This window comes from Pollicipes pollicipes, unplaced genomic scaffold, assembly GCF_011947565.3.
Source record: "Pollicipes pollicipes isolate AB1234 unplaced genomic scaffold, Ppol_2.1 Scaffold_7231;HRSCAF=8579_pilon_pilon_pilon, whole genome shotgun sequence".
NCBI classification, from domain to species: Eukaryota; Metazoa; Arthropoda; class Thecostraca; order Pollicipedomorpha; family Pollicipedidae; genus Pollicipes; species Pollicipes pollicipes.
In genome coordinates, this window is record NW_023597034.1 from 8560644 (window position 1) to 8581633 (window position 20990).

At 49.1% G+C, this 20990-nt stretch overlaps 1 long non-coding RNA gene across 1 annotated transcript; it reads right to left on the reverse strand.

Annotated features, from left to right (window-relative positions):
- Positions 1–4431: 4431 nt before the first annotated feature.
- LOC119109079 (uncharacterized) lies at positions 4432–17536 on the reverse strand. Its single transcript, XR_005095388.1, has 4 exons — positions 17409–17536; positions 10730–10807; positions 8344–8451; positions 4432–4586 (listed from the first exon to the last, which is right to left on the reverse strand). It is a non-coding gene; the product is annotated as an uncharacterized LOC119109079 (long non-coding RNA).
- Positions 17537–20990: the final 3454 nt, after the last annotated feature.

The window sequence follows — 20990 nt, forward strand, 5'->3', positions numbered from 1 at the left end:
CTTTATTGCATAACTGTGCATGCTATGACCACATGTGTATGGGCATACCACAAGACCGTATGTGGTATGACCATGAGACACCCATGATACCAAACGACACCCTATAACGCTCGCCCGTTGATCGAGCTCTGACAAGAGACTGTGTAAAAAAACTCCATTTTTCGCCTTCAAGCATTCTTGTCTAAAGCCCTCTACCGCCAGTCGTGCGCTGTAGGGTGACATGAGATTGCATCAGCTGTGGGGCGCCTTTGTTCAATCTCAGACACGTGCTCTGGCCGCCTACCAATTGTTCCATCGGAGCCTGAGGTTTGCCTGACCTCCGAAATGTCATCCGATACTTACTTTAAAAAGTTGCCTTCAGCGTCTCATTACCTGTAAGTTGCATAAGCCAGTTCGGGGATCACAAGGCGGTGCCGTACTTTCTGATTGGTTTAGGCGACCACCGGACGACGTCGCACTCGTTTCTCATTGGTTAACACCACGTCATTTCTGTACCCAAGGACCATGAATCGGTTCCCACGCGCACCGTATATAAACTGTACCTTTGGTGACCCTAAAAAGGAAGCTCCTACTCCATCAAGTTCAAAGACGCGAAATCGCTGTGTTGTGTGTGCGTCGTGGTGTGGACGTTGGTGATTGTAAGTGCACAGCAAATAGAAGCCCTATTTGACAAGATCTCTATTTAGTATCTGCGAGAAGGACTGGCACGAGCGAGGTTTCCACTAGCACTGTCACGCCACCAGTTAGAAATATGCTACAGATGGCTTTGACATTGATGAGGCTTGCTGCTAGTCAGTGTGTTTGCTGGTTGCGTGGCACCGATAAGGACGGCGTGCACCAAGCACGTGCTTAAGTAAATGTCGGAGCTTAGCAGAGTCTGTATTATGCGGGCAGCAGTTTAAAGCACCAGTCGTTATGATGTCCGCTCTTGGAAAATGTCCGGCCAAATGCTGTAATTATAACTCCATGTCATCATTTTTCACGTCAGTTGCGGGCTGTTGTTCGCAGGGACTTGACGGGCAGGAGCGAACAATGCATGTCTGTGTACATAACTAAATGAACGTCGACCAGACGTCTAGGTCTGAATAGACAACAGTCGTGACTAGCGCAGCGAGTTGGGTCGGGAGTTATGATGGCCACCCCGCCGCTTTCTTTCAGCAGGGTCCTGGCAATAGGCCTGTCGCTGCTAACAATCCTGTAACCAGCTATTGCCGGTGGGCGACCATTTAGATCATTTATACTGGGTGTATGCTAGAAGAAGTCGTTGGAGAGGTCTTGTGACGTATTTCAAGTTCAGCTACCCCGAGCATGTCTCGCTCTTTGCTGGCCTTACTGACGATGTGGGAAGACAATTGACCGTGCACCGTGCGGTCACTCGAACATTCGCTTCCTACTCATGTCCATAAATGGAAGTGCAAATCATATGTGAATGGGTTCTGTGTATGGGAGAGGCCACGAGCGGGGTATAATGCGGGGTCACCGTGGCCAGTCCATGACCTCCTATGAGGTTGCTCTTGGTGGTCTAACACTTCTGAGCATGCACGATGAATCTTGTGCGTCAAAAAAAAAAAACATCTGGAGGGTTTTAAGAATTTAACCCAGTGTGACCTTGACATGGATTAACCCTTACGACTTCCACCCCCTATGCCCAGCTCAGCCACTTTGGCTCCAGATACAGCGGGTGTAAGAGCTGATTGGCTTACTTCCTTGATTTAACTTGATATGACCAAGACCTTTAACAGCTTAGTAAAGGTTACGTGTCATAATATGTGCGTGCCGTAAACGCCTGACACATTGGATTCCACCTAACAAAGACGTTTTGTTCACACAGTGCTAAGAAATCTCCACATCTTTCTCACGCACAGCCTTGAGAAAAAGGAAAAAGGAGAAAAAGGAATGCCTCCACATGGTTAGAACTTAAAACTTTGGGACCACGTGTGAGAGTTTTACGATTTAAAGCCAAAGCATATAAAATTGAATCACGACACGCCGGGCGGTTATGGAAGTCCCCGAACCGGATAACACTTTTCCTTTGCCGACGAGCGCCAGATCATGAAGCGCCGAGGGAAGGCGTTATCCCGACAGCGTGAATAGTTTTGGTTTTGGTTTGTGCCGCAGCAAGCCGCGGACACGCCTTTCCTTTCTCGGGGTGTGGTGCTATTGGGGGCCGTGATATCAGCACTGGAGTGCGTGGAAAGTCACGCTCCAGACCGCGGATACGCCATTTTGGGGAGCCTGGTGCTATTGAGGGCCGTAGTACCAGCACTGGAATGCGTGGAAACCCAGGCTCCGGACCGCGGACATTTCTTTCCTTTTTCGGGGTCTCGGGCTATTGAGGGCCATGGTATCAGCACTGGAATGCGTGGAAACTCACACCCCAGATGGTTTCTGCAAACCTAGCTGCCGCTGGTTCATGTCGGTCAATATTTGTAGTACTTCACGTATTTGAAATATACGGGCCTCATGTTTTACCCTTTGTTCTGCGGGCACGTTTTACCCTCCCCATACGAGGGAGCCTTGGAAGCCCCGTAAGATCTTAAGAAACTAAACAAGCTAGAGTCACTAGCAAATGGCACTAGAAAGTCATCATTCTTGTATGGAAGGATTGAGACGAGGGTAAAGGCATGATGGATGAAATAATTGTTCAGACTACCGTCCGCGTCCAGTGTGTCAGTATATACACAACATTTCTGCCAGTTAAGTTTCCGGCGGTAGTCAGGTGCCATCGTGTCCCGAGAAGGACTGAACGTTATTTGGCTTTCAGCCATGAAGACATGGTGGTTCCTTCCCGGTTTGTTCAGCTGGTAGAACATTGGGCTGATGATCAGAAGATCCCGGTTCGGATCCCAGCGATTCTGAGAACAGAAGTCTGGGTACGACGAGTACATGGCTGGAAGCCAAACTCTCTCTAGTTTTTCACAGGGCTTGGTAACCACTAAATAACGACTCAGATCTCAGTAGCACGACGGTCGGAGAGTTAACCGGTCCAGGTGTTGTGCTCACACCGACGCACCGGACAAGAACGACAGTTCAGACAATGGTTACATCCATGGAAATCTGTCATTGAACTGTACCACGTAGACGTGACTGAACAAGGTATACTGTGACATTTGACATGCAGAGTCGGGTCGTATAGGTCAAGTTAGTACTGTGTATACCCCCGCTGCTGTCACGAGAACTGAGAATGTCACGACAGTGCAGAAAGCGTGGAATTGGTCTTGAAAACTATCTGAAGGACACTGATCAATATCGATAAGTGTGGCATGTGCTATGCCAGGTCAAAGGGGTGAAAACCAGTTTTTGGTTCGCTGCTTAAGTAAATCCAGAACCACACAAGAGTTATTTAGAATTTGTAAAATTTAGAAGCACTTGGAGAAGATAGATGGATGTAGATAATTATGGACAGGTGGATTTATATATTTAGCGGCCGCCACAAAGTGGATTCATTTTCTAGCTTACACGTCAATGTACATAAAAAGTCGCAACAAATACAAGAAAAGAGCACTTTTGATGCATTTTCCTTGTCAAACATGCGCGTGTTTTCACCAAATACACATTTTTATGTTTATAAACGCCTGCAGGCGGGTGGATAGTGTAGTGCCCAGCCAGAAATGCACTGGCCGCGCTCACCGCCTGCTGAGCCGCGTCCCGTTGCGCTCACGGCCTGCTGAGCCGCGTCCCGTTTGCGCAGTTTCAGATGACGGAATGCGGAAACAACATGCTGGTGGGAGCCTTGAACGATGGAGTGCAACAGGCGCCGTTCAGGCTGGAGAGAATGCGCTGCGTGCAGCTGCCGTCCACCCACACGCGGCACGCGTGCGTGTTGCACCCCACCCTGGCGAACGACGTGTCCTGCCCACCCGACTCATTTATCGCCGGTGTTAAGCTGGTGTCGGTTGATATCGTATACCAGCTGCAGTGTTGCCAGGTCGGGACGGTGTAACGCGACAGTCCAGTAGTCACCCGCTGGGTCGACACTGAACACTACTGCACACGCCGAGACGTCAGCACTCCGATGAGCTCTTGGTCAGGCCGGTGGTGTGCTTCAGAGCGGTGATCACGTGTTATTGCCATCAGCTGTCGCAGCGACCTTGCAGCCTCATGAGGCATGTGCCTAACGAGTGTGTAAAACCGTGACACAAAATATATGTTGAACGGTGGAATGTGTTAAAAACGCGGTGCATGGAGCCAGGCCTTAGCCTATCGGCTGTCACAAAAACTGAGAACTGCAGTGGAGGATGGACATACCTTCACTGCATGTAAGTCTACCCTGGAAATGATACGAAAAAGGACAGGCTGTTGTCACGGAGGGCATCTGTGAGGATAGCGTCAGGGAGGTCACTGAACTTCAATGCAAATCTTCTGCTGCGTGTTTGCGGTTCTCCAGAACGGCGGAACGACGGGTATCAGTCTGGGCTCAAGAAATTAGTCGAAAACGACGTCTGGTGTTTATTTGTTTTCCCGATCATCCACAAGATTTGACTGGCCAAGGGAGCACGTTACAGGCTGCCCTCGTTTGGACTACGTGATCCGTTCGGTGCACGGGGATCTGGCTTGATACCGGTCTTCTGGCTTTGCCACAGGACCTGAGAACACATCGTAGGGTCAGATGGGAGCGCTGCAGTCTTGATAGCATGACTGGAGAGTGTAGCATGGCAAGTGTTGTGGAGTTGCACCAACTTTCATTGATTACGGCTTAATTTTTACATTGCGTCATTGAAAGTCGCTCGCGGCTTTGCTGCACCAACTTTCCACAGTGTGATGCGTCTCACCTGGCAGGGAAGGGTAACCACGCGAGGGGTGCAGGGGCTCCCTTCGGTAGTAGATAAGCAGAGATATATGCGACCTTTCATGTAAATACTGAAATGATCATTTTCAACAGAGCGTTCAGCTATTTTGTTTTAACCGTGCCCATTACGTTCGCACTAATTAGTGCAGTTTTTTTCTAATCAACATTGTGTGTCTGATCGGATCGGGATTCCGTCGCACCCAAACAGCTTGAGTGCCGCTGGCAGGGGAACGGGGGAAGGAAGCCTGGGATAGGAGAGTGATGTGGGACGGATGATCTGGCCTGAGCAAGCATATTCTGCAAGCAGATAGATGGTGCTATCAAAAGCATCACGGTTGTAACACGCTCAGCACTCAGCCATTTCTTCTTATTTTCACTTCATCCTGCATACCGCAGGGTACCGGCATGCCAAAAGGACACCCTAAACAAACCACACCCCAAATAAAGAATCTGGCATACCCCGTGCAGGTCACGTTCTCGGTGGAAAGCTCCGAGGTGCATGCAGCATTGCCACGCATATCCACACTCCTTCGTCCAACAATTCTGAGGTGGTCCCTTATAGCCGAAGGAGTTAGCCTTGGCCATACCGTGCTAATGCGTTCGAAAGAACTAATTAGTGCTGAAATAGATTAAAAGAACCATTCACTTTTAGGGATACTCAGACAAGCATCAGGCATAGTGGAAAAAGCTTATTTTTACCTAGTTGATATGCTTTCGAGAGCAAAATACTGCTCCAAATGGCATCAGAGTCGCCGCCAGACTGGCCTTGTCAGAGTTGCTACTGTAGCGGACGGTGTGTGGCTCACTGGTGGTAATCATACGCGTTACAAGGTGACGGTGGTGGTATTAAAGGGAGTATTCCATATCTTTATGGGGTTCTGAACTGAGATAGCCACTTTGAAGATCAATCAGTGCACTTCACGACCCTGCCGTTCCTAAAACTTAAAATCTTCTGGTCTCTAAGCACGACGCCCGCGAACTTGTGCCAGACTATTTCGTTGCAAAATATTACGAGGTCACTCAGGCGTGCATGACGCCATGGAAACGTAAAGTAAATCCTGTGATCCTCTTGGCCATGCGACACTGAAGGCTCAGCTGGATATCATCGTTGAGCCATTCGCGTCTGGCGTAAATCAGTACCATTTCGGATACCAGCAGAGGCCAACTGACCATACAGCAATGTTTTGCATGCAGTTCAAGTTTCGATCGCAAATCACGTAGTTTTGTACTGCATAATGTAGGAAGTTGGACGGCGATACCAGTGATGACGGAAACAAGGCTGGAAATCTGATATCTTAAAAGTATCTTAACCGAGCATGTGAATGCGAGCGAACAATATAAAACCTGGTCCTACCAACAACGCACCGATGGCACGGCACCTCTCGAGAAGATGAAGTACTGCAAGTGAGTTAGCTCGTCCGCTACAACAGCAAGTTTGCACGACCACTTTGGCAGACCATCTGACGTCATAAAGCGTCCCACGATGCAGCAGAACGATGACGTATCGAGGATCATATTTACTGAATAGTGGAGCTTTGATGTCTATAGCAGTGTTTACACTTAGAATCATGCCAATAGTTAGAACTGAGCTTATCTGATGCCTGACTTAATGTGCTCACATATGAAACATTTCCTTTTAAAGGACATGGCTGCGAACTTCGGGGAGTGATCTTGAAAATCCTTACATCAGTTCAATTACGTTACATCATGGCATGAGTTCAATACCGTTTAATCAATCGATCAATCAAATAAATAAACAAAGATATATATATATATATATATATATATATATATATATATATATATTATTCATTCATAGCGTTATCAATAGTGATATACCGGTATATACTGACTGATATACCTAATATCAGTTACCATCGGTTACAACGATCATCATATTGATCACATATTCAATTGCTATATCATCCTCATCTGTTCCGTCGGCTGGCTTCTTATTTCCTTATTTCCCAAACTGAAGCACTCCAGTGCAGATATACCAATACGTAAAAGAACATCTAGAGGTCGAATCCACGCAACACCAAAGTATCATGTCAAATATTTCGCACCATTGGCCCGATGGGGCGATGAATGATTGTACCAACGAGCCGGCATTCCAGCTACGCCATCGAATGATTTTGTTTTTTCTCCTTTCGTCCTCAAAGAGCTTCGACACGTGCAAATTCAGCATTGATAGAACAGCCGCATGCATATAAACAGACACGCGGGCGCCAGGCAAGGTCAGTTCACCGAGATTGATGGTCCCGTAATCGATGTCAACCAATACGTTAAATATTGCTATGCATATACCTTTGAGGGCTGCAAAAACCCGTCAGCCCACGAACCACGTGGCCAATGTACTTGTTTTTTTACGATGCATGATTGTCTCTCTGTTTGTTAGTTTTCCCGGAGAAACTACAAAACGTAACAGATCAATTGGTGTCATGCGCATAGGCCACTTGATCTACGACACAAGTTTGAGTATGAGAGGAATGATGCCCCGATTACAATCGCTCCAAAAAAGCCTAGTTTCGTATCTCCGACAAAAGACAGTTGCGATGAGCACCATATGCATCTGGCACTGTTTGCGAAAGATTGCCCGACACAACGTCCGTGCCTTGATATGTCAGTGTAGAGTAACCCAGCAGCAACACATTTGTGTTATTCGCACAGTAAGAGCACCATGGAACATGATTGTTTCAACGCATCGCGGGAATCTTTGTGCTACGTTATGTTTCTCCCACTCTCCCGCTCTTTCCTCCCCATTCCTCTCTATAATATCTATCTCTCTCATGGGCTGTGCGCGACACCATATTCGTCCTCCTCTGCCGAATTCCATGGAAATATGCCGGTGCCCCCCCCCCCCCCCCCCGCCGCTGACCGTCAACAAAGCATGCACTGGCTGGTACGGGAGCTCTCAAACTGGGCGAGCCGCCTCGTTACACATGTGGCCACGACTCGCAGCACTTATCAAACGGGCTGGTACTGGCCTGGGGAAACCGAAATGTTTGGCCAAGACGTCTGTGAGTGAATACTTAAAACAAATGTCAAGAATAGCGGCCCGTCCAAATTAAAGGAACTGCACGGCGCCAATGCTCGCAGAAATCGCTAGTCCGTTCGCTGGTGGCGTCTGTCATCCTTGGAAAGACCCACAGAGCCCTACGTCTCTCTCGTAGTCGCCAGCTTCACGGGCGTGGGCCCCCTCCTCAGGTCACGAGGTCGATGTCTCTCTCGCAGTCGTCAGCTTCACGGGAGTGGGCCCCCTCCTCAGGTCACGAGGTCGATGTCTCTCTCGTAGTCGCCAGCTTCACGGGCGTGGGCCCCCTCCTCAGGTCACGAGGTCGATGTCTCTCTCGCAGTCGTCAGCTTCACGGGAGTGGGCCTCCTCCTCAGGTCACGAGGTCGATGTCTCTCTCTCGCAGTCGCCAGCTTCACGGGAGTGGGCCCCCTCCTCAGGTCACGAGGTCGATGTCTCTCTCGCAGTCGTCAGCTTCACGGGGGTGGGTCCCCTCCACAGGTCACGAGGCCGCTGGTCTCACTCCCTCCGCATGACTCACCGGGGCGCTGCCCGGACCGCACGAGGCTGGACACCTCAGCATCGCCAGCCCTTGGTAGGCGGATACGGATTCCAGTGAGTGTTGAGGGCCCCTTGAATGTGCCGGTACCTGTGAAATGAAATTCATTTCTGTCTACACCATCATCGATGACAGCATGCTCGAGATATTTAGTGGCGCATTTGTTTCTGGGTGAATAAAGTAAGGTTAGCTGTTTGGAGCGTACAATTTTGGCTTCGTTTACGTTTGCTGGACGTGACACCACAATTAGGGTTTAAAAGGGTGTTTAATGAATACAAGAGCGTTAAGACGCGCTCGGGTGGCCGGCTGGATACCCTTCGCTCGGGAGGGGGTTAATTTGACCCCACTGGGATCTCGGGAACTAAGAGAGCTAGAGACACCAAATTTACAGGGTGTGGTGACCTGTACGTGAACTCACTTATGTCGAATTTTGAGATTCCTGGGTCAGGACATGTTTCAAATAATGCATAAAAATATAATTCCGGGTTGGTCTCTGAAGTGCCCCTAGAACTTAGATAACTGTTTCTTAGCAAAAGACCACATCCTCATTCAAGGTCAGTGACCTTTTTTTTACCTTTTGAGAGTCATGGTGACCTAAATCATACAACACTGTTCCGAGTTTTGCATTCGAAAAAGCGACGAAGATTACGCTATGCAGTATGTTCCTAAAAAATAAAACGTCTACCTGGGTCGTTTTAGGTCAATGACCTATTCTGACCCCTAAAAGTCCATGGAAGATGTAGAATACGGTTCATGCAATCAATAAATTCAAAGTGAGCAGCGGAAACTACCCCACACAGCAAGCCCCACGGTAAGAAAGCATGTTGGTTTTGACCTTAGTCCAACCTTTCTAAGTGACCTCAGGTCAATTTTACCTTCTCATTCAATTGTTGTGTTGCCAAAGAAAGCATCTCAGGGATATATGGCTTTGTTTAGCACTCCGTTGTTGCATCTGATTAAACGATTCCCTACAAATTGACCTCGCTGAAACCATGGCCTGATTTTGACCTGTCATAGGTCCGCGACCTTACAAGGTGCATCTAAATGTTTAACACCAAACGATCCGCCATTTAATTGTCGATAGTTATGCAAAATTTGGCGCGGGTGCGCCGCGTCGCTCGAAAACAATTCTGGAAAAACCTTTAGGGAGTCAATTTGACACCCACCCGACCTCGTGTTAAGAAGCCTTAATACGCCCTCAAATGAGGGTCAATTTGACTTCCTTCAAATATTAGATAATTAAGGAGCTACGCTACACAGACGTGCCAAATTTTGCAAAGCTGGAGGTAATGGAACAGCAAATCCTTTGATATCAGCAAGTTGGATGTACCTTGTACGGTCACTGACTTACGGGAGATCAAAGTCAGGCTGTGGCTGTCAACGAAGTTAGCCTAGGATTCGTCCAATCTGGTGCGACAATCAGAGTGCTAGACGAAGCCATGCACCCCTGAAAGTTTCTTGGGCAAAACAATAAAATTTAGGATTACAAAAAAACAATGGACCTGGGGTACGGTATGAGGATTAGACGAATGCGAAAACTAATCAGCTTTTGAACTCGATAGCTTGCTACATGCGGTAGTTCCTGATACTCATTTCGAACCCATTGATATCAGAAGCCGCAACGGACATCTTACATGGACTTCTCAACGCTCAGAAAAGGTCAGGACCTAAAATAACACAGATCAGCATTCTGTCTTTTGGAACATACCATCTAGCACAATCCTCGACGCTTATTCAAACGCAAAAATCAAACCAATCCTGCAGGATTTTAGTCACCGTGATCTTCTTACGTCAAACGATGTCACTGTCCTTAAATGAACACTAGTGTCGTTTTGCTTCGCACGGGTACTTATGTCCATGGCTGTTGGATGAGGACATCTGGGGTACATTGGACACTAATCTCGACTTTTAACCTTGTGTGATATTATTTGAACTAAACATCAGACGTAGGAACCTCAAAACTTGATACAAGTGCGTTCACATACAGGTCAACCCATCCCTTGATTTTGGTGTCTCTAGCTCTCTTTAAATGTTGAGATCTCAGAGGTCCAATCACTCTCCCCTATCCCCCCCCCCACCCGAGCGAAGGGTATCAACTGGCCACCCGGGCACGTGTCAGGTGACCGTTGATTAGATTGGGCAAATACATCATATAGCGCTATATTTTTTCAAGCTACCCTTAGATATATTCAGTGCATTTGTAATGTTAACTACATGCTGGACTTCAGTTAGCCTTCGACGGGCATTTGATGTTCATCGCGATCCTTGCGTTCATTTCAAATCACTGTGATAAAGATTCTTGAATGCTAATTAATTGAGGGCAGTATGCAAAACATCCTCGTGGAGAACGGAATGCCACGAGACGTACTTGTTCTTTGATCCGGCCAGGCGTCCCCTGGCGATTTCTTCCTTCAGGTTACGGTAACATTTCTGGCTGTCCACATATCTACAAAAGAACATGATGTCACGTCATGCCTTACAGAATGTCAGTAGGTATATATCATATAAGGCAAACGTGATACCAAGCCGAAGTCACCATTATGTTTACAACTACCATTAATTAGCCATGCATAATAGCGCGACAGCGTTTTGACAGATCATGGCCGTTGCCAAGTGGAGTGAGACGCTTCAAAATATGTTACGATTTTGGCATTGTGGCATTGAGAGGCTTCCGTGAAGATCGGAATGCCATCATGAGTCTTTGTCAATCTTGTACGGACCGTGGAAAACGAGATGCGTGCAGCATTTATCATAACCCAACCGAAGTGTTGATTTGATATTGTAGACAATCCTAGACTTTCGTCCAGTCTCTATCCTTCCCGTCAGAGCAAAAACCGTATTGAGGGTTGTGCAGTACCACCTTCTACCTCCTTTGTGCACAAACCATCTCCCTGCTTTTTCTCAATGTCGCTCCAGACATCGCTGTCCTATTGAAACCGCCCAGCTCACGGCCCTGTGTCCTCAGTGGATGAGAGCAAAATTTGTGTTCTCTGCTTGATAGATCTTAGCAAAGGTTTCCGGGAAGTCGATCATTCCAAATTATTTCCCAGGGCGTGGTGGTATAGTGTTAAGGTCGTTCACCTCTGGACCTATCGGCCCTGACCTCGAGCCCCTACCCACCCCACTACTGTATCCCATATAATACGTAATAAATGAATCCGTTTCGAAATGGCCCCGGAAGTCGATGAGACGTAAGCGCCAAATCATTACTGAATTACTTTTCAGGCTGCAGCTGCAGTGGAACAAAAACGCATAGCTTAAACTGTATCTTTCTGACCAAATCGAGGGTCTGGTTTTCTTCGTCATCACATACCGGTCAGCTGTCAGTCTTCGGTCCCGCTTCCAAAAGCTCAGAAATTTTTCAGATGCCCTCGAGAGAGCCTCTACTTCGACGCTTTGCGAACGACCCGAGCCTGCATGCCACTGACGCCTTTGTAATACAAAAGGTCGATGCGCAGGCACTGGTTTCTAGTCGAAAATTTTTAGCTCAAAATTGCTAAAACACTAAATTGTGCAGACGCGTTGCCAGCTTAGAAACGTAATGAGTCACTTCAAGTGGTTGCTATTACAACGAACTTTATGCCAACAAAGGAACATCCGACCTATTTCGGGACTTGTCACAATCTACAGGGGATCGCTCCTCACAACGTAAAATTCCGGGTATCCTCCACCGCTCCTTACTCGGAGGCCAGGAACCTCGGTGTTAGCTTTGACCGGTGCAATGCTGGGGACGCTGAGATGCGCACCCTGACCCGGAAGTGTTGTGGGGTCCTAGCTGGCCCATTTTACCTTCGCCACAATCTTCCCCGGATAGTCCTCTCATACCTTTCTCTACTTATCTTTTCGCACGTCCGATACTGCCCAACCGCTAAACCTTACCACCAGCGTTCGCTGATGTCTGACTCTCTTTTAGCATGTCCTCAAAACACATTTTATTAGTCTCGAGCGTTACGCAGAATTGATGGCACCTGTCGTGTTCGGATAGGATTCTAAATACTATTTCGTGACTTCAGGGTTCAATGAGGGATTCAATCCGTGATGTCGTTGGTGTCTAACTTGTCAAAGTGCGCCGCGTGAATGATCTGCCCCTGTGTCACTGACTTGCTGATGTGAGCAGACTCAGGCCCGAGAATAGCCCCGGTAACCTTTGTCAGGGTTCCGGACGGGCCTTCGAAGGACATAACGGCAACTACTAAAGATCACCCATGCTCCGAAAAGTGTCGAACATTAGGACGAAACTGAACGGTACTTACGTATGCGAAAGGGCTTATCAAGGTTAAATGTGTCATCATTTATTCATTTTGAGCATTGATCATCATTGATGTCTAAAATGATTTAGGCATTTATATTAAAATCATTCAGGCATTAATTACCATCTTAGGCATTAACGTGCATGCAGGCATGTTAATGCATGCATGCACGTCTTGGTCAATCGCATGGGCCTAACAGGAGCATTCCACAGTTGATGTTGAGGAAAGCATCAGAAATCATGGAAAAAGCTCACTTGCAACTATTAGTGTGATTTTAAGTGCAAAAGACCGTTCTAGACTAAATGAAATCCTTTTTTAGTAAAGATGTCCGTCAATGCCTCATATAATGTTATTGTGGCGTTCATATCGCTGTCAGATTAGCCGTTTGACAATTGCCACTGCAGAGAAACGGGCTGACCGACTTGTAGTACTTCAACTTTCCGATAGGTGGCTTGTAACTGATGCGTGTGAACCGAACGAAATATCGTTATGTATGCGGTTTTGGCTCTTTCTCGTGGCGTTCTTGTACTTTTGTCCGTAATGATTTCTTTCTTCTTGCCTTCGAATGCCTGGTTACGGCACTATCTAAAGTTATTCGATTTTCAGCTTCACTTCTTGCTTTAACAAGAACAACCGCCCAAATGCCTGTGTTATGCATCACAAAACGTGGTTTGTATGCAAAAGTTACGTGAAACGCTTACAAATGGTTGCAAGCCAAGCGGTATCCGTTGATGTGGCAATTCAGGCTGGCATACTCCAGGTGCGAATAACTCAAACATTATTTTTTCTTGACCTATAACGCTATATGTTCATCGATGGGGCGAATTTGTGGCGATTCTATGGCGTCCTGTATATCTGGGCGTTTGTAAATAGGGCGGCATGAAATGCCTACACAAGTTCGAGTGCGTGCAGCTAAACAACGTAAGGAGTTGAAGTCTTGGGCAGGACGTAGCTGTGAACTACAGGAAATCATCTTGAACATCGCTATCTCAGTTCAAAACGATATACAAATGTGGAACAGTCCCCTTGGTTGAGTTTCTGGCGAAGATCCTGCGGTATTCAATCTGACGCAACCAAAAAAAAAAAACACCCGAAAGGAAAGAGGCCATTACTGCCTCCCTGGAAATTCCGGGTCAGTTAGAGACTCAAACCCCAGCACCGCACGGCAAGTCGTTAAGACGGCATCTTCAAGGAATATGACGACATACCGGCATCACATTTTTCAAATCCACCTCTTTCAGACCCGTAACTGTTCGGAGACCGCATGGGAAAATATGCTCGTAAGGTTGAAGCACAGTATTAGAATTGGTGTTAAAAACATGCGCACAACAATCCAGCGGGTGATGCTACAGCTGAGCAAGAAAATCGCGAGGGTATATGGTCCGTTTGGCGCACCGGCGTGTCCGTGTGGTTACCAAACTGAAAACATTCGTCGCGTCGTTCTCTCATACCCAAAATGCATAGAGCAACGAAACGATCTGTTTGATAACGCATCTCAAATGTTGCACATCTATTTCAGACACAATTTACCTTCGTATCAGCTACAATCTCTTTTGTATGGCGCAAATCTCAGGGACGGTCCATGTCCAAGATTTCTTACTCATTGCTAGACGATTATTCGATCCAAGTGTCGTCAATGATTCTCTCACCATACCATAAAAACGTGACATACTCTATGAGGTGTGTGATGACTGGTCATCTGACCGAATGAAGTAGATGAGCGAGCTGTACAGTGGCGGCGGTGACAGTTAAACATGTCTTTCCGTCTGTCTCCGACAAGGAGTCTCGATTTGAGCGTTTGCTTTTGCGGCTTTCTGACTTGCGTTCACATTTCATTACATATGTTGTTCAACAAACATGACGAAGATGATGATGACGATGGTGATAATGAGCATAACATGAATAATGACGTTTGGTTCATTTGAAGCGCAACATTAATTTTCTAGTCAGCGTGACGCTCTGTAGACTCTTAGCTGGAGCGTAGACGTCTGAATGACGTGGCATGTTTTCTTTTAACATTTCAGGAGCCCTCATAGCAATAACTACACATGCAGGGTGTTATATTGCCAGGTATGTCTGCACGTACTACGCGTGTGCCAGTGCCATGAACCGTACGAACTACGCTATTCGTAATGTAAGACACGCTCTCCATCCGTTGTCGGCCGCGTGGGAGCAAACTGACTTGTTAATAAATTATCACATTGTGCTATTTCTGTCTGGCGCCGGTCACAATTATCATCATCACTGTAATTAGTGCTGCATCACACTTAGGCACAACGCGGCAGAGCGACAAAGTATTACACGACCGGAAAGCACGAAACAAACACTGAATGATACAAATTAAAAGGTTATTAGCCTCAAAGGTCCCTATAGCCGGTCTGTCCCGACAGCTTAGCTGGTTAGAGCGCCTGCCTTCCGATCCACCCGTTCGTGGCGTTGTTGTTTCGAGTCACCTTAAACGCCCGCTTTAGCCCTTGACAGGTATGGTCTGCGGCCGGTGGCCACGGCCGCGCTAAAGGTCAGGCGACGTCAGCGGGCAGAACAGACCGTTCGAAGTATTGCGGCACGTTTAACTTGGGCCACTTAAGTCTGTTGTTGACGTAGAATGGTACGATCGGATGACAGGGGTCGGCAGCCCAACGACAAGCACTACGTAGTGTGAAGTCTGATCCCAGAAATTCATCCAGTCAAAAAGGTTCGGATCAAATCTTCCAAAACGTAGGCGGCGGGATTTATCACAGCGCTCGCCCAGGAGGAGCCACAGGGCGTCCACCACACCGTCTTCGCTCGGTGGGACACACATCAAGTGGTGTGTCTATGCTACCGACGGCCACATCTAGGGTCTATGCTACCAACGGTCACAAAAGACTTTTCTTGTAAGTTTTCACGCTGCGTCTATAAAAACTGAGTTTGATGTTGTGGCTGCTATATCAGTTGAAATTGCCACCTGCCGTTTTTTTTACGTCTGTTCCAGGCATGCTTTGTGGCATCTTAAAAACAGAGGACCAAGCATTACCTGACCAGGAATTGTTTTGATTCCGGCTGGTGGGACAGATGGCACCACCCTACACGAGGCGGTGCAGGGTCACATTTGCTGGGGTTTGACATCAAATCGCTTCCTGCCTCGTGACACGGAGGATGCTGCACTTCCACGAACAACGTTAGCCAAACATCACGCACGTATTTAGGTGGCGATACTAAGTTGCCAGCAGATACCACGAGCGATCATCCAAGACTTCGGCTAATAGTAGAGGATCCTTCTTGTCAGATGAGATCCCTTGGAGTCTACATTGGTCGCAAACGCTGACGAACTGCGTCTGACGTTGCATTGGGTGGTCTCGAGAGCCAGAAGTGATCCTGGAGTCGTCCCACGTTACTACGTTGCTGAACAAATGCGAATCGCGAGTTCTGGCGAGAAAAGGGTCCTAGCAAGCTCGCTGACCAGCAGTATCTCCAGCAATCCTGAAATGGCTTAAATGAATGAGACGGAACCAGGAACTAGTGAACCTATAGTTATCAAACTCATTTGGATTCAGACCCGCGTTTTCAACGGCGCGGTACCACGGTTCTGTGTCAAAACGGCTTTAGCACAGACACCGCTGCGAGGCTGACCGTGAAGCAAACGCTCTGTGGTGACCAGGCCCGTCCCCGAAGTAGCCCCACGCTTCAAACTCGGTATCATCTCCGCAATTCCCTCAGTAATGACCACACGATAACCAGTAGCCTCATATCCTGAACAGCATAAAGGATCCGGCACTGATATTTTGGGGACAGCTGCTCGTCTCGTCAAAGTGACCTCGAAAGTCATCAGCCCTAATAACGGGCTGTGCAGGTTGTCCTGTAGTCTGTGCTCGAGTAACATGCCGCCATGGGAAGCCCGTTTGCCCGTTTCTACGGATTTCTGATTGCCCGAGTTGTCGTGAGTACACCACAAGCCTGATGAAAAATAGTGTGGTTGAAATGGGTCGGGAAATACATAGATATCGTGCATCAACATGACTTGACTTCGGACAACACTTACCGAACCAGTGATGATGTTGTCAGCTGGATTTGGCAAAGCACCACGCATCAGGTAACATGGCAAAAAGCAAGACAGCCGGTCCTTATGCAGAAGTTCCGGTCAAGTTGTTTACCAGTTTTCAATTCCGCGGAAGTTACGCAAAGAAACCTTTTGATCAGATCACCTTTTACTCATCATGGGAATTATCTTCGTCCTAACTGGAGACGAAACTCACAGGTTCTCTACTCGCGATGTTTAGGTTTGCGTCTGAGAGTCTTAGGAGTCATTAATAGATTATATTACGCGTGGACGAGAAGGGGAGGATTTGGGCGTAGCGGGAGCGTGACAAGGGAGAGAGGGAAGGTTTTAGACAATATAAAGTCATGCTCAGGTGGAGTCGCAAATCGTGTTAAAATCTTTAAAAAAACAACATAAAGCTTAGAAGATATGCATAGTTGGCTTCCTCTCGTGATAAAGGAAGCGCCGTTATGGATTCATATCTCTTGCTCAATTAGGGGTTAAACGGACGTGAATTTGGCGACGTTGTGCCTTACGCAGCGTAACCAGGGTGAGGGAGGGTTCGCCAGCACAACCAGTGCGTTACCAGGGGAGAGGTTGTGAAATATCCAACACGTGTGACGTAGTTTATGGTCTGCCCTTAGAACCTCGTCCGGCCACCCCAATTTCAGGAACCGCCACACAGCTGGAAGTGGAGATAGCATCGACTCAGCGCTGCTGGCAGCGCACTGGGACCGGCCGCCAGCCGCGGTGCGCGCCTCCTGTCCCCTCCCACCCACCGTGCCTCGGTGTCGCGGCAGCGCTCCAGCATGCGCTCGCGCAGGTGATCGTCCGATGTGGCGTGCAGCTGGTGCCAGGCGTCACGCTCTGCCAGCCACTGGCGGCCATAGTCATGTGCCACCATCCTGGCCATAATCTCCTTCTCCTGCGGCAGCGGAGGAGGAGCCCGCCTTGCAAACACATGCGGATGGCGGGCGCCCGAGGAAGCGCCCGGTGTGACCGGCACCACGACAGGGGCTGGGATAATGTGGCAGCCGGTCCTACCGGCACAATAGCGGGGGTCAGGTCGGCCCACAGCGGGAGCCAGGATACTGTGGCAGCGGGTTCGGCCGGCACCACAGCGGGTGTTAACTCGGCCCACAGCGGGAGTCAGCCGGTTCGACCGGTACCACAGCGGGAGTCAGAGTACACTGCGGCCTCGGGTTCGGCAGGCACCACAGCAGGACACTGCGGACACTGCGGCAGCGAGTTCGGCCGGCACCACAGCGAGAGTCAGAGGACACTGCGGCGTCGGGTTCGGCAGGCACCACAGCGGGAGTCAGAGGACACTGCGGCGTCGGGTTCGGCAGGCACTACAGCGGGAGTCAGAGGACACTGCGGCGTCGGGTTCGGCAGGCACCACAGCGGGAGTCAGAGGACACTGCGGCGTCGGGTTCGGCAGGCACTACAGCGGGAGTCAGAGGACACTGCGGCGGCGGGTTCGGCCGGCACCACAGCGGGAGTCAGAGGACACTGCGGCGGCGGGTTCGGCCGGCACCACAGCGGGAGTCAGAGGACACTGCGGCGTCGGGTTCGGCAGGCACCACAGCGGGAGTCAGAGGACACTGCGGCGTCGGGTTCGGCAGGCACTACAGCGGGAGTCAGAGGACACTGCGGCGTCGGGTTCGGCAGGCACCACAGCGGGAGTCAGAGGACACTGCGGCGGCGGGTTCGGCCGGCATCACAGCGGGAGTCAACCGGTCCGGATGGTATCACAGTGGGAGTCTGAGGACACTGCGGTGTCGGGTTCGGCAGGCACCACAGCCCACAGCGGAGTCCGAGGACACTGCGGTGTCGGGTTCGGCAGGCACTACAGCGGGAGTCAGAGGACACTGCGGCGTCGGGTTCGGCAGGCACTACGGCGGGAGTCAGAGGATACTGCGGCGGCAGGTTCGGCAGGCACTACAGCGGGAGTCAGAGGACACTGCGGCGGCGGGTTCGGCAGGCACCACAGCGGGAGTCAGAGGACACTGCGGTGGCGGGTTCGGCCGGCACTACAGCGGGAGTCAGAGGACACTGCGGCGGCGGGTTCGGCCGGCACTACAGCGGGAGTCAGGGGACACTGCGGCGTCGGGTTCGGCAGGCACCACAGCGGGAGTCAGAGGACACTGCGGCGGCGGTTCGGCCGGCACTACAGCGGATGTCAGACCGCCACCGCGGCGACGGCTCAGGATAGCCAAGGAACCATATCTGTTTAGCCTGTCATTGCGTATTGCTCAAGCACCTTGGATATGTTGTGAATGTAATGATCGTTAACACAATACAAGTTTATAACCATTAGTATAGGGTTAATATACATATCATCCTTTGATATGATGACGTCCGCTTTAGTCCATTATTGATGGGATGCCTAGGAAGATCCAGGGGGATTTCCGTCGAAATGATGATGACAACAGGCGCTCAACTTACGTGCAGGATACGACGGGATGAACAGTTTGCTAGTTGGATGGCGAAGACTTCTTGCCTGCCCCCGGCTGACCGCCGTCCGTCTTGTTCTTCACGGTGGCACACGGGAATGCCACTGGTTGGTGGGCATGGTGCGAAGGCGATTGTTGCGCTTTGGGCTCGCATGCGCAGGGCTGGGCCGCCTGTCCACTGGCACCGTGACATGCCGGCGGGGGACAGCCGTCCCCACACGCACGACCTGCCGCGGACTGCTAGGTCAGGGGACTGCGCGAGGGGCGATGACCTAGGGCTGACGAGGAGGTTCACCGGACCGAGTCCCACATGATTATGAATGATTGGAGCTTAACGTCTTATGAGATGTCAGGGCCATTTTAAGGCAGGGAGTCTTACACTAGTCTTCTTCGATTCTTCGACGTGCGGCAAACCGCAATGTAACAAAGAAGAGGAGCATGCAAAGACGGCAGGAAAGGCGCGCGATGGCTCTCGTAATCTCGATCGGCTGTATAATAAAACCAGTACGCTGGTCACTATGGCGACATTCGAGAACCAACATGTATTCAAACTTACCCTCATTCGTCATGGTGCGCACTGCTGGTTGTTCGTCAAATTTGCGCGAAGCAAAAATGAGAGAAACTCAGGCAAAAGCACGCATATGGTCCAGTGTGAGGTTTAACCAAAGAATGGAAAAGCACGTGCACGTGAAAAGCCGGTGTGCACGTTAAAATAAACCGAACATAACAGAGGTGAAACTGCTAAATGCCATTTTCGAACTTTCTCCCAAAACCATGCGGATTGTGAATAAACAATGTCTTCTATTTTCTTCATGCATCTCTCGTGCCAGAACGGCATCTTTCACTATTGCTATTGACATAAACTGAAGGCGTCTTACTGTTCCTTGGAGCCTCGAGTATACTGTTGCTGTGAAATACCATCTGAACAATAACAGAAACTTTTAAGTGCATCGAATATTTAAATAGCTTCCTAGCGACACTTAACACCATCGTGGTAAACCATCGCAAGGCATACATAAAATGTGTGCATGTTAAACAATCGAGTGATCGCGGCATGATGCGATTAAAAAGGATCGCCCGATGTGGTTAAAGACGGAATGTTAAGCATTTGAAGATACTGAGGCATCAGATGCGAAGAAACACGCTCACTTATCCTTACTGGCATACTTTTAAACAGAAAAGACCGCTCCAGACAAGGAATGCCTGTTTAGTAAATTGACCCCTCAATACGCTGTTTGATCGCGTCACCGTACCGTGCACTACATTGAGTCAATTGACGACCGTTGCATCTGGAAATCGTGCTCACAAACACCACATATGAATGGCTCGACCATTGTGATTGTGTAGACCTTTACCGCCGTATGGCTTATGGAATGGCAGGATTTGAATAGCGTTATTACTTGCATGCTAAGGTGATCTTGACGTACCCTCGCCATTTTCGCCGGCGCGCAGCTCAGAAACTAGACGGGTTTAGGTCTTAAAAGGCCAGGGCTGTGAACTGTACCAAAAGGCCTTCAAGATGGCTTTTTCAGTTCAAAATCCCACGGAAATGTTGAACACTCCCTTTAAGGCGGTTGATGATTGCTGAACGCTGAATGAAACAGGCTGCCACAGCGGGTATCAGTCTGTTGATGTCCCCAGCACGTGAAATATGCGTCATCACTTCCGATCGGGTTACTTACGTATTTTTGAACACAGACATCAGTTTTGTTAAAAATGCATTTCCTATTGTGGCACAACTCAGTACAAAACAGGGCAAAGAGGCTACCTAGGGCTACTCGGGGCTTTAAGCCGATGACACTTGACACCCGCAAACACCTTGATATTCGACAATGGAAACCGCCACTCACGGGGTCGGGCGGATACGAAGCTCTAAAACCCTGATACAAAAATATTAACTAAGAT